Genomic DNA, 11,101 nt, shown 5'->3' with positions numbered 1-11,101 from the left:
GTGGGCATGGCCAGGGTCCAGAAAACTCCAGGGCTGTTGCCCACCCACTGGTGGGTGAAGCCAGGTCCTGGGGTTAGTGCCAGATGACTGGCAGGCAGAGCCATGCCCTGGAGTCTGGCCACAGGGCCCAGGTATCCCGAGTTGGTGTCAGATCACTGGTGCCAGGTGGGGGTAGTGGGGTAGTTCCTGACACAGTTGGGGATCGAATCTGGCATGTCCTGAAGCTTGTATTGGCCTGCTAATAGGCAGGGTTGGGGCCTAGTTGGTCCTAGGACAGAGTGTCACCTGCTGTGTACAGGTTGCGTCCACAGTCTGCAGGACTGTGGTTTTCTTGCATTCTGCCCCTTGGTGGGTGAGGCTGTCCAGAGGCTAGTGAAGGTTTCCTGGAGGGCAGGGCCCTTACCTGCCCACTGGCGGGAGAAGCTGGGTCTTGGCCCACTGGTGGGCAGTGCCATGTCTAGAGGCATGCCTAGAGGTGGCTGTGGGCTCAGGACGTCTTTACTCAGCTCTCAAATGATGGGTGGGGCTGTTACTTGTTTGGGCTGAAGCATCCCAGCACTGTGGACAGTGACTGCAATCATGAAATTAAAAGACACTTGCTTTTTGGAAGAAAAGCTGTGACAAACCTAGACAGTGTGTTAAAAAGCAGAGACATTACTTTCCAACAAAGGTCTGTATAGTCAAAGCTATAATTTTTCCAGTAGTCATTAACAGATGTGAGAGTTGGACCAAAAAGGCTGAGAACTGATGCTTTTGAACTGTGGTGCTGGAGAAGACTCTTGAGAGTTCCTTGGACAGCAAGATCAAACCAGTCAATCCTAAAGTAAATCAATCCTGAATATTCATTGGAAGGACTGATGCTGAAGCTGAAGCTCCAATACTTTGGCCACCTGATGCAAAGAGCTGAGTTATTGGAAAAGACCCTGATGCTAGGAAAGATTGAGTGCAGAAGGAGAAGTGGGGAACAAAGAGTGAAATGGTTGGATGGCATCACTGACTCAATGGACATGAGTTTGAACAAATTCTGGGAGATAGTGAAGGACAGGGAAGCCTGGCATGCTGCAGTCCGTTTGCATGCTGCCAAGCGTTAGACATGACTTGGCGACTGAACAACAATAACAACATCCCAGCACTGGTGCCTACAGGCTGTTGGGTGGGGCTGATGAACCCCAGCCAACTCATTAGCTACTGGGGCTAATGAACTAGAGGGCAGATCCCACAGCAGTGCCTGTCAGCACCCGTGTCCACCAGTAGAAGAAGCTTTCAAGTATGGCTTTTACTGTTCAGTCGCTAAGTTGTGTCCAACTCTTTGTGACCCCATAGACTAGCCTGCCAGGCCCCTCTGTCAATCCCCATTATGGATCACAGTCTTGTCGTGGCAAAGGGGCTTGCATAACTCAATGAAGCTATGAGCTATGCTGTGCAGTGCCACCCAAGATGGGTGGGTCATGGTGAAGAGTTCTGACAAAACATGGCCCACTGGAAAAGGAAATGGCAACCCACTCCAGTATTCTTGCCATGAGAATCCCATGGACAGTGTGAAAAGTATAGCTGTTACCAGTGTCTATACCCACAGCCTGAGCCGCACCCACCCACTGCCTCTCTGGGACACTCTTTCAGACCAGCAGGCAGCTCTAACCCAGGTTTCCATCAAGTGACCACTTTTGCCCTAGCTCCCAGTGCACGTGCGTGCTCTTTAAGACTGAAGTCTCTCTTTGCTCCAGTCTTGTGAGACACGCGAAATTAGGACCCTGCTTGCCTTCAAAGCCAAATGCTCTGGGGGTTCATCTTGCTGATGCGGGATCCCTGGGCTGGAAAGCCCAACTGGGGGGCCAGAACTCTCCTGTGGAAAAGCCCTGCAATATGATTCTCTACTCTGTGGGTTGTCCACCCAGGAGTATGGTACTCGATGATATTGTGAGTCTGCCCACTCCAGCCATCTCAGTGTGGTTCCTGCTTTCTGTCTGTAGTTGTAGAAGACCTATGCTGCTGGCTCCTGTCTTTTTTATCAGTGCTTGTTCTGCAAATAGTTGTAATTTGGGCTGCCCATGTGAGGACCCAAGCTCAGGGTCTTTCTGCTCTGCCATCTTGCCCAGTCTGTATTGTGATCTTGTTTTCAGAATAAAGACATGCAAGGGGGCCTCTCCTGGTGTCTCCTCCCCTTCTCTGGATCCTCCTCCATTTGCCCTTCCCAGTTCTTAGTGGGAGGTTTCCTTGCTTGACTACTCTTAGTGTGGAAGATGCACCGCAGCACCCTCAGTCCAGGGAGGGCAGATCACTTCCTCTTACTTTAAAAAACACTTTGTAGGCACTTCAGCCCTCCTTCCACCACAACTGCCTCTGCAGTATTCCAGTCATGGCAGGAGGATGTTATGAAAGCAGTACTCCTCAGTTTATCTTTTCCATCTCAAAACTTTGTGTGCCCAAGACTGCCATGGCTGGACCCAAACTAGAATTGGCTGAGTATTTAGGGACATTCAGGGTATGGTGCTCCAGTGGAGTTTGGTAGGGGTCCTACCTCAGTGGCCTTGGTGCAATAGCCCTTTCCTCTTCCCTTTCAGAGGTCCTGCCCTACTGACCCTCTGTTCCCCTAAGTCACGTGTTTCTTGCTTTTGCTGTTCCTTTTGTGGAGGACACTCTGCCTCCATCTTCAGAGGAAGATAGAAATGAAACCTTGTCAGTCAAGTGTCAGGTCACTTATCCCTTTCTCAGAGGACTTCCTTAGTGCCCACCTAAAGTATTAGCCTTGTCGGTGCTCATCATGTTTATTTAAGGTATGCTTGATGAGAGCATGAAGTTGCCCTGTTTTATATCCAATCCAGTGAGCACCTGACCCACGACAGGCACTTAATTAAGTGTTTCACTAGTGGCTGTTTATCTTTTCACTCTTCTCTCCATTGGAAGTTCTCACCTTAGAAGAGTTTGTTGGAAATATCAAAGAGTACAAGAAAGGCCATTAGGTACAAAATACTCATGTGTTTATGAATTCATGACCAAATTAAATATGCAATTTTATATAAAAAGAGGCATGTGTGTGTGTTTCTCCCCCATCCTCCCATTCTCCCCTAGAGTAGTTCTGAGTGACACGGGTGCAGGAGTGTGTGTTCTTGCTGTGTGACCCACTCCTTCCTCCTCTCTTTTATGCCTCAGGCTCAAGCTTGCCCTCATGAATGTGTCTCCTGCTCTGACTCAAGATTTCTGGGCACCAGGTTCCTGGGGACTGGAATTCAGCCCCTCCTCCATCCCTCTCCTCCCTGCCCTTCCCTGACTGTGCTGGCCCAGGTCCCCCACAGCCTCCCCAGGTGGTATCTAAGTCCCACCTGGGCTTGCTGGGCTCCCTGGAGGTATGGACTGGCTCTGACAGAGCTATTGGGAAGGGGTGGTGAGACCCTGCTTGCTGGGATCCTTCTGTGGCCTCTCAGATGTGAGCCTCCTGCCACTTCTGAGCCACCTTCCCTTTCTGTCCCTGCTGGCCTTTCTGCAGCCTCATCAGTGGGCCAGATGACTCAGGCCTGCAACCTCATGGAGACCTAATTCCTCTGCCGTTGGATTTCAGGTCTTGGCTCTCCCATCCCCCTAGAATTCTTGGGAGGCCCCCATGGCCCCTCCTACACCCTTCCCAGAGTGAAGGTGCTGGTGCAGAGCAGCACACCCCACCTCGGAGGCTCCCCTTCACCTCAACCTCAGCCTGAGTTCAGCAGAAGTGAGCTGACCAGCCAGTAGAGGGCAGCACCTGTCTGGTTGCCAAGCCTGCCATCTGGAGGACTTGGAGGGGAGGCAGCCATGGCCTTGAAGTCTAGGGCTCGGACACCATGGGTCACAGCCACTCAAGATGCACTTGACCTGCCATCTCCTGCTCCTTCTCTTGACAAGGCCTTGACCTCAGATCTCTAGGTCTTGGCACCACAAAATGGATGCAAAGGTTCCATTTTTGCGGGGTTTGCTCTATGCCAGATTATTGGGGGTGGAGACCCCCACACTGGGCCCTGGGACCAAAACCCAGTTCCTCTCCCTAGGCATCTTTCTTAGATGAGATGAGTCCTGAGTGCTGAGGACAGGAGCTCAGTCTCTCTGGCTCCACCTTCATCAGAGGGACCCTGTGTTCTGAATCTAACAAGGGTGTGTGGAGTGAGACACAAATCAGAATTAGAAAAGGAGGAGAGGGTCAGTTGTGGCCCAGCTTTCCCCCACGGGGCTGCAAGATACTGTCTTAATCCTCCACCATCCTCCAGTCTCCTCCCTCTTCTTCTCTGGACTGACCTTGGTTTTGCTCTTGTTCAATTCCCCCATTCTTCCCTGTTATCACCAACCAGCACTGAGTGAGGTCACGTGCTTCATTACGATCCTTCTTTACAAGGACTCCTATTCTCCATGTCAGTGCCCTTTTCCCTGACCTTTGACTGCTACCACATCCCACCCCTTCAACACGGTCATATCCTATGGAGTTACCTGCTGAAGTTGAGAACAGTCTGATTCTCGGGATGGGTCCATCACCATGGTGATTCCCGAGCCCACCCTCCCCACCCCTGCAACCTCATCCCCAGCATGCTGAAGGCACGCACCATGCCCTCCAGAGTCAGTCAGTGGGGCCAGGATGTCCTCGGTCACAGTGACACTGCTTTCCTGAAAAGCATCGGAGTCATTTCTACCACCTCGACCATTGCCTCATCCACATGGGGACCCCTGCTTGGCTTTATAAAAATGAGAGCCATCCAGGGTCTTTTTCTGCTTTTCTTCCTTTGAGGGGATAGAGGCCACAATGTTTTTGTCGGTGGTGATTTTGTTCATTAATGTCTGCACTTTTTTGCAAAATTTACCCTCTCCCCATAAGAAGCTGTGCTGCCAGCAGCGGGGGGAGGAGCCCAAAGGAGCATGGGATTGCTGTGCTCTGGTCCCATCACCCTCTACTCTCTCTGCCCCTGTTCCAGTGTTTCCTTGGGTTTCCCTCTCCAAACCTGAGCGGTAAAGGATGGGGGGAAGGAGAAGTTTCTCATTGCACCAAGAAGCACTGCTTCCAGGGCTGCAGCTCTGAAAATCCTCTGCCACCTTCTCAGGCCTGGTTGCCCACAGCCCCGGAGGCAATGTCGGCAGAGGGCAAGCCTTCCACTTGCGGCTTCTGGCAGCTGCACCACAGGAATGGAGGCCTGGAGTTGGGCTCTGAAGGCTTAATTTCTACCCTGACTTTTCCAGTGAGGATTTGAGCAGGCCCCACGTGGAAAGGCCCACAAAGCCTCTGTAACCCTTCAAGTCCATAGATGGAGACGTGGGGCCAACAGAAGTAGGACCCTGCCTGCCCACTGCTGCTCCCAGGGAGGGGGCTGCCTGCACAGACCAGGACACACAGCTTCCCAGCAGGAGAGTTTCCCCTTTGATGCTAGGGTTCTCCGACCCACAGACAAGATACCACAGTCCTCAGCTCTCTCCCCAATGCCCGCCTCTCAGGAGCTGTCTCCCGGCCGGCCGTGGAATCAGGACCTCTGCACAGGGCCACTGCTCTGGTCCACGAGGCCAGGCTCCCTCCTCTCTGTGCCGAGCTATGTTGGCTGCTGAGAGCAGCTCCACCCAAAGGGTCCTGGTTATGCGAGTCCTCTGTCCCTGGGAGGTGGAGGGGGCGATGCGGAGGAGCAGAGGGGCAAAGACAAGTGGGGACAACAGCAGCAGGGTCAGAAGGGGGTGGCAGCATCTCAGACCACAGCCAAGGAGGAGGATGGGGACGCCGAGGAGGCGGCCGAAGAGCACGCCGAGGACGGACTATTCCAGACCAGCCAGCGCCGCTTGGGCCGCCGCTTCAGGTGCACATAGTCCTCCTTCTCGTGCTCCTTCCGGGCCCGCTGGTAGTGGTCTTCCTCCTTCAGGTACCAGATGGGTGGCCACCGGTGTTTCTCGAAACACTGCTGGTTTTCTGGGGCAGAACGGCAGTAGGGCTGTGTGAGGAAGACGCAGGAGGAGGGGCAGAGGGACTCCCACCCCTGCCCCGCTGCCATGGAACATGCCTCTGGTACTCCTGGGCCCACATGCCAACCCCTGGGGACCAGAAGCGGAAGCCCTGCCTTCACTGAGCCCCCAGAGAGAGTCAGCTGCCCAGGGAGTGGAGCCGACGGTCCCCACTGGGGAAAGGCGTTTCCACTTACGTTTTTCTTCCAGGCAGAAGGAAGATCCTATCAAGGCTCAGAGAATAAAGCAGGCTGCGACAAGGGATGAGGGAGAAATGGTGAGAACTGTGGGCAAGAAGATGCTCGGCCTGGCTGGGGTGACAGCAGATGCAGCTGGCAGAGCTGAGGTTCTGAGAGGAGAGGTGCAGGGGATGGGGGTATGCAGGAGGTCAGATGGGAGGGAAGGCTAGGCTGAGGGGTTTGGACTTATTCTAGAAGGTGTGGAGGCTCCGCGGAAGTTTGGGACCAGGGAAGTGAGGCAGTTGGAGCTGTCCTTTAGAAAGAAAATGCTAGAAGGGTGACGAGGAGAGAGCAGGAGTGGGGGAACTGGTAGAGCACTGGTGGGGAGGAGGGTCACAGCAACGCAGGCGGCGCCCAGTGAAGGCCACGCGGGGGAGGCCAGCCACACCTCTCCCTGGATCCCATGAGTCCTGGACCCCTGGACTCCTGTCAGGCCCCAGGACCTGAGACACCAATTAAGCAGAGACCAAGCAGCAGGGACCCCAGAGGATACCCAGATCTGTGTTGTCCAAGCTGTGACTTGCGCCCATTCCTAGGTTATGAACTTAATGTCATGAGTCATGAACAGTATTAAAAACAACTGATAAATTTTTCAATATGTGTACTAGGTCACAAGATAAAATGTAATTCTTGATAACCTAGAGGGGTGGGATGTGGGGATGGGAGGGAGGATCAAGGGGAGGGGATATATGTATAATTACGGCTGATTTGCATTGTTGTTTGGCAGAAACCAACCAACACTGTAAAAGTTAACAACCAAACAAAAATGTATTTCTTATTGTGGAGTTTGGTCCACAAACATCTATAAAAATACCACTTCTAGTCTGTACCTGTGAAAAGCAGAAGCTCAGAGGGGCAGAATGAATTGCCCAAGGTCTCCGGCGGGCTGGGGAGGGGGGGCCGCCCTCCACATCCGCGCTTTTTCCAGGACCCCCTCCGCTGGGCTGGGTGCATGTTTGCAGGCTACTCCCCACCCACAGGGGTCTTTGGCAGCCTCTGAGCGCCCTGGGGTCAGGTCAGAGGCTTGGACCCAAGGAGAGGGAGGCGACAAATGCCGCTGGGGATGCTCATCTGGGGACATGGCCTTCATGTCTCGGGGGAACTTGCGACACACATTGTTGTAGTTGGTGCAGATGTGGTGAAGACACCAGTCAGCCAACTGGTACGCACAGTGGAACTGGGAACAGACAGGAGCATGTCTGTGCTGGGACCCCTGAGCCAAGGTCTGCACACAGATGTCTCCTTTTGCCTTCAGAGCCAGAGCTTTGGCGCAGGTGGGCAAAGGCCCTGAGTCACAGAGAACCCACCTCGAGAGGCAAGGCCACACAAAACCATGATGGAATGACATGGATTTGTCCCACCTCACCCGTGACCTGCCCCCAGCAGCCCCAGAAACCCACAGTCCTATGAGGTCTGCCCTCCTCAGATCTGACCCCTGGTCCTCCATGCTGGACCAGAGCAGCCTGCACTAAGATGCTGACAAGCGGGCTTAGAGAGCTGACCTCCCAGGCATATCTGGCATATTTTAACTTCATAAACTAATCTTTAGAATTTTGGGCACCCTGAGGGCTGGTAGGGGAGATTTTGCTTGCCTGTTTTGGGTGGCTCAGACAGTAAAGAATCTGCCCGCAATCCAGGACACCTGGGTTCAAGACCTTTCTAGGGAAGAAGTAAACACTTTTAGTTCTGAATTTTAAGTGTATCAGTATAAACTGATAAAGTATTTTATCTTTAAAAGTAATATGTCTCAGCTGAGTCCATGGAAAAAGACCTAGAAACAATAGCCACCCAACAGCAAAAGCATTGCTAATGCAAATATTGTGGCCTTGAAATCCCATTTCCAACTACAGGAAGCCAAGACTTCTCAGAGAAATGGCTGATTCCAGGTATGGGGCAGGAAGTGTACATGATGAACCGGGCACATCTTGTCATTCCAGAGCATCAGAAAGCTCCTTTAGAGACTCCACAGCCAACCTGAAGAGACTTCTACAGGTTAAAGGAACAGAAGAGTATCTGAGTTTCCATAAAGCTAATTGCAATTATTTAAAACCAACAGCTGCAATCAAGATTGCTGGGAGAAACATCAATAACCTCAGATATGCAGATGGCACCACCCTTATGGCAGAAAGCAAAGAGGAACTAGAGAGCCTCTTGATGAAAGTGAAAGAGGAGAGTAAAAAAGTTGGCTTAGAACTCAACATTCAGAAAACTAAGATCGTGGCATCTGGTCCCATCACTTCATGGCAAACAGATGGGGAAACAATGGAAATACTGAGACACTTTATTTTGGGGGGCTCCTAAATCACTACAGATGGTGACTGATGCCGTGAAATTAAAAGATGCTTACTCCTTGGAAGAAAAGCTATGACCAACCTAGACAGCATATTAAAAAGCAAAGACATTATTTTACTAACAAAGGTCCATCTAGTCAAAGCTATGGTTTTTCCAGTAGTCATGTATGGATGTGAGAGTTGGACTATAAAGAAGGCTGAGTGCTAAAGAATTGATGCTTTTGAAGTGTGGTGTTGGAGAAGACTCTTGAGAGTCCCTTGGACTGCAAGGAGATCAAACCAGTCAATCTTAAAGGAAATAAGTCCTGAATATTCATTGGAAGGACGGATGCTGAACCTGAGATTCCAATACTTTGGCCACTTGATGTGAAGAACCAACTCATTTGAAAAGATCCTGATGCTGGGAAAGATTGAAGGCAGGAGGAGAAGGGGATTACAGACGATGAGATGGCTGGATGGCATCACTGATGGCATGGACATGAGTTTGAGTAGGCTCCAGGAGTTGGTGATGGACAGGGATGCCTGGCGTGCTGCAGTCCATGGGGTCGCAAAGAGTCAAACACGACTGCGCAACTGAACTGAACTAAAAACCAATAGAGTATGTTCAAGTCAAAAATTCATAATCGCATGTAATATTAATAACAAAAACTCAACTGGTCACTCTCAAAGGATGATAGGAAACAAATGTGTATCTTGAAAACTGGTAAACTGGGACTTCCCTGGTGGTCCAGTGGCTAAAACTCTACACTTCCAATGTAGGAGACCCAGGTTCAACCCCTGGTAAGGGAGCTAGATCCCACATGCTGCAACTAAAGATCCTTCATGCCACCACTAAGACTGCACTGCAGCCAAATAAGTACCTAAATATAAGAGAAAGGAAAAACAACTGGTAAATTAAAATACCACATTTTCACCTGCCTTTCCTACATGAACTGTTCTACTGGGAAAACAAACCATAGGTTAGGGAAAGTTTCTCTCCTTTTGAAAGGATACCAACAGATTAAAAAAAAAAAAAAGACTGAACTGGAATATTACCATTTCACAAAACTTAATAAATGAATGGATCCAGGCAATAAAACTCAATGGCTGCTAGGACCACAAAAAGAGAAAAGCAAATGATCTATGCTTCCTGATGAAAAGCAGTAACAACCTACAAAATGTAGTCTCACCAAAAGAAGACTGGATCTAATCTAGCCTCTAGACCTGAAGGCCAGTTGATAGGAAGGAAAGAAAAGTTATGACCAATCTAGATAGTATATTCAAAAGCAGAGACATTACTTTGCCGACTAAGGTCCGTCTAGTCAAGGCTATGGTTTTTCTTGTGGTCATGTATGGATGTGAGAGTTGGACTGTGAAGAAGGCTGAGCACCGAAGAATTGATGTTTTGAACTGTGGTGTTGGAGAAGACTCTTGAGAGTCCCTTGGACTGCAAGGAGATCCAACCAGTCCATTCTGAAGGAGATCAACCCTGGGATTTCTTTAGAAGGAATGATGCTGAAGCTGAAGCTCCAGTACTTTGGCCACCTCATGCGAAGAGTTGACTCACTGGAAAAGACTCTGATGCTGGGAGGGATTGGGGGCAGGAGGAGAAGGGGACAACCGAGGATGAGATGGCTGGATGGCATCACGGACTCAATGGATGTGAATCTGAGTGAACTCCTGAAGATGGTGATGGACAGAGAGGCCTGGTGTGCTGAGATTCATGGGGTCGCAAAGAGTCGGACACGACTGAGCGACTGAACTGAACTGAACTGAACTGAACAGAAAGGCCATCAGTAGAAAAATCTAGGTTCCCTAGATCAGAGGGTTTTTCCAACATATCGCGAGGGAAAGTTTTGTTTTTGTTTTTAACAGACAAGGTACTTACAGATTACAAAAACCTTAAAAGATATATAAAAAATAAAATCATGCTATAGTGTTTCAGGATGAACACTTGGATGATAAAACTATGAAGAAGAGTAAGGAAGAGAGATCATAAAATCTTAGAGCAACAGGCAGAATGGTTACTTTTGGGGTGGGGAGGGCCTATGGTTGAGGTGACAGACCGGGGGCTCTGGTGTGGCGAGCAAGGGCCACTTTGGTTTGTAATAGTTTATTCAGGTGAACACATATTACATGTTTTTGTGCAATATTTAACATTGTTAAAATTAAGGTTAAATTAATAACTTCATAGTAAGCTTATATCACAAAACATGTCACCTATTATACAACACTTGGCATTTTCTACTGTTCCTTGACAAGGTACATAGAAACATATTTTTTTAATGTGTTTTTTAGTGATTATGAAGCATTTCACAGGAAAGGCCATTCAATGTTATTTTCTATAAGCCTTTCCACGCAGCTGTGAGAGGTAACATTTTTAATGGCTACCTTGCAAAATCCATCCACGTGTGCTTAACCAGTGTGCCTGTTTGACTTGTTTCTGAGTGCTTGCTATGATGAAACAAACTTAAAGAAACGCCTGAATACATTTTTTTTTCATTTGGGCCATTTCTTTGTAGCAAGTCTTTCAAAAGTTATTTAGTCTAAGAGTTTGGACTGTTTCCTGTGTTCTGGGAACGCTGCACCACTTTTTCAAATTGTTGCAGCTGTGATCTTATTTATTATTTATTTATTTACTGGTCGCACCGCTTGGCG

The 11,101-nt window shown here is 49.7% G+C and overlaps 1 pseudogene; it reads right to left on the bottom strand.

Annotated features, from left to right (window-relative positions):
* Positions 1 to 5,050: 5,050 nt before the first annotated feature.
* On the bottom strand, positions 5,051 to 7,620 carry LOC138094936 (uncharacterized; annotated as a pseudogene).
* Positions 7,621 to 11,101: the final 3,481 nt, after the last annotated feature.

This window comes from Capricornis sumatraensis, chromosome 19 (assembly GCF_032405125.1).
Source record: "Capricornis sumatraensis isolate serow.1 chromosome 19, serow.2, whole genome shotgun sequence".
Taxonomy (NCBI): domain Eukaryota; kingdom Metazoa; phylum Chordata; class Mammalia; order Artiodactyla; family Bovidae; genus Capricornis; species Capricornis sumatraensis.
The sequence above is the reverse complement of the archived record's forward strand: the minus strand, read 5'-3'. Positions and strand labels throughout refer to the sequence as shown.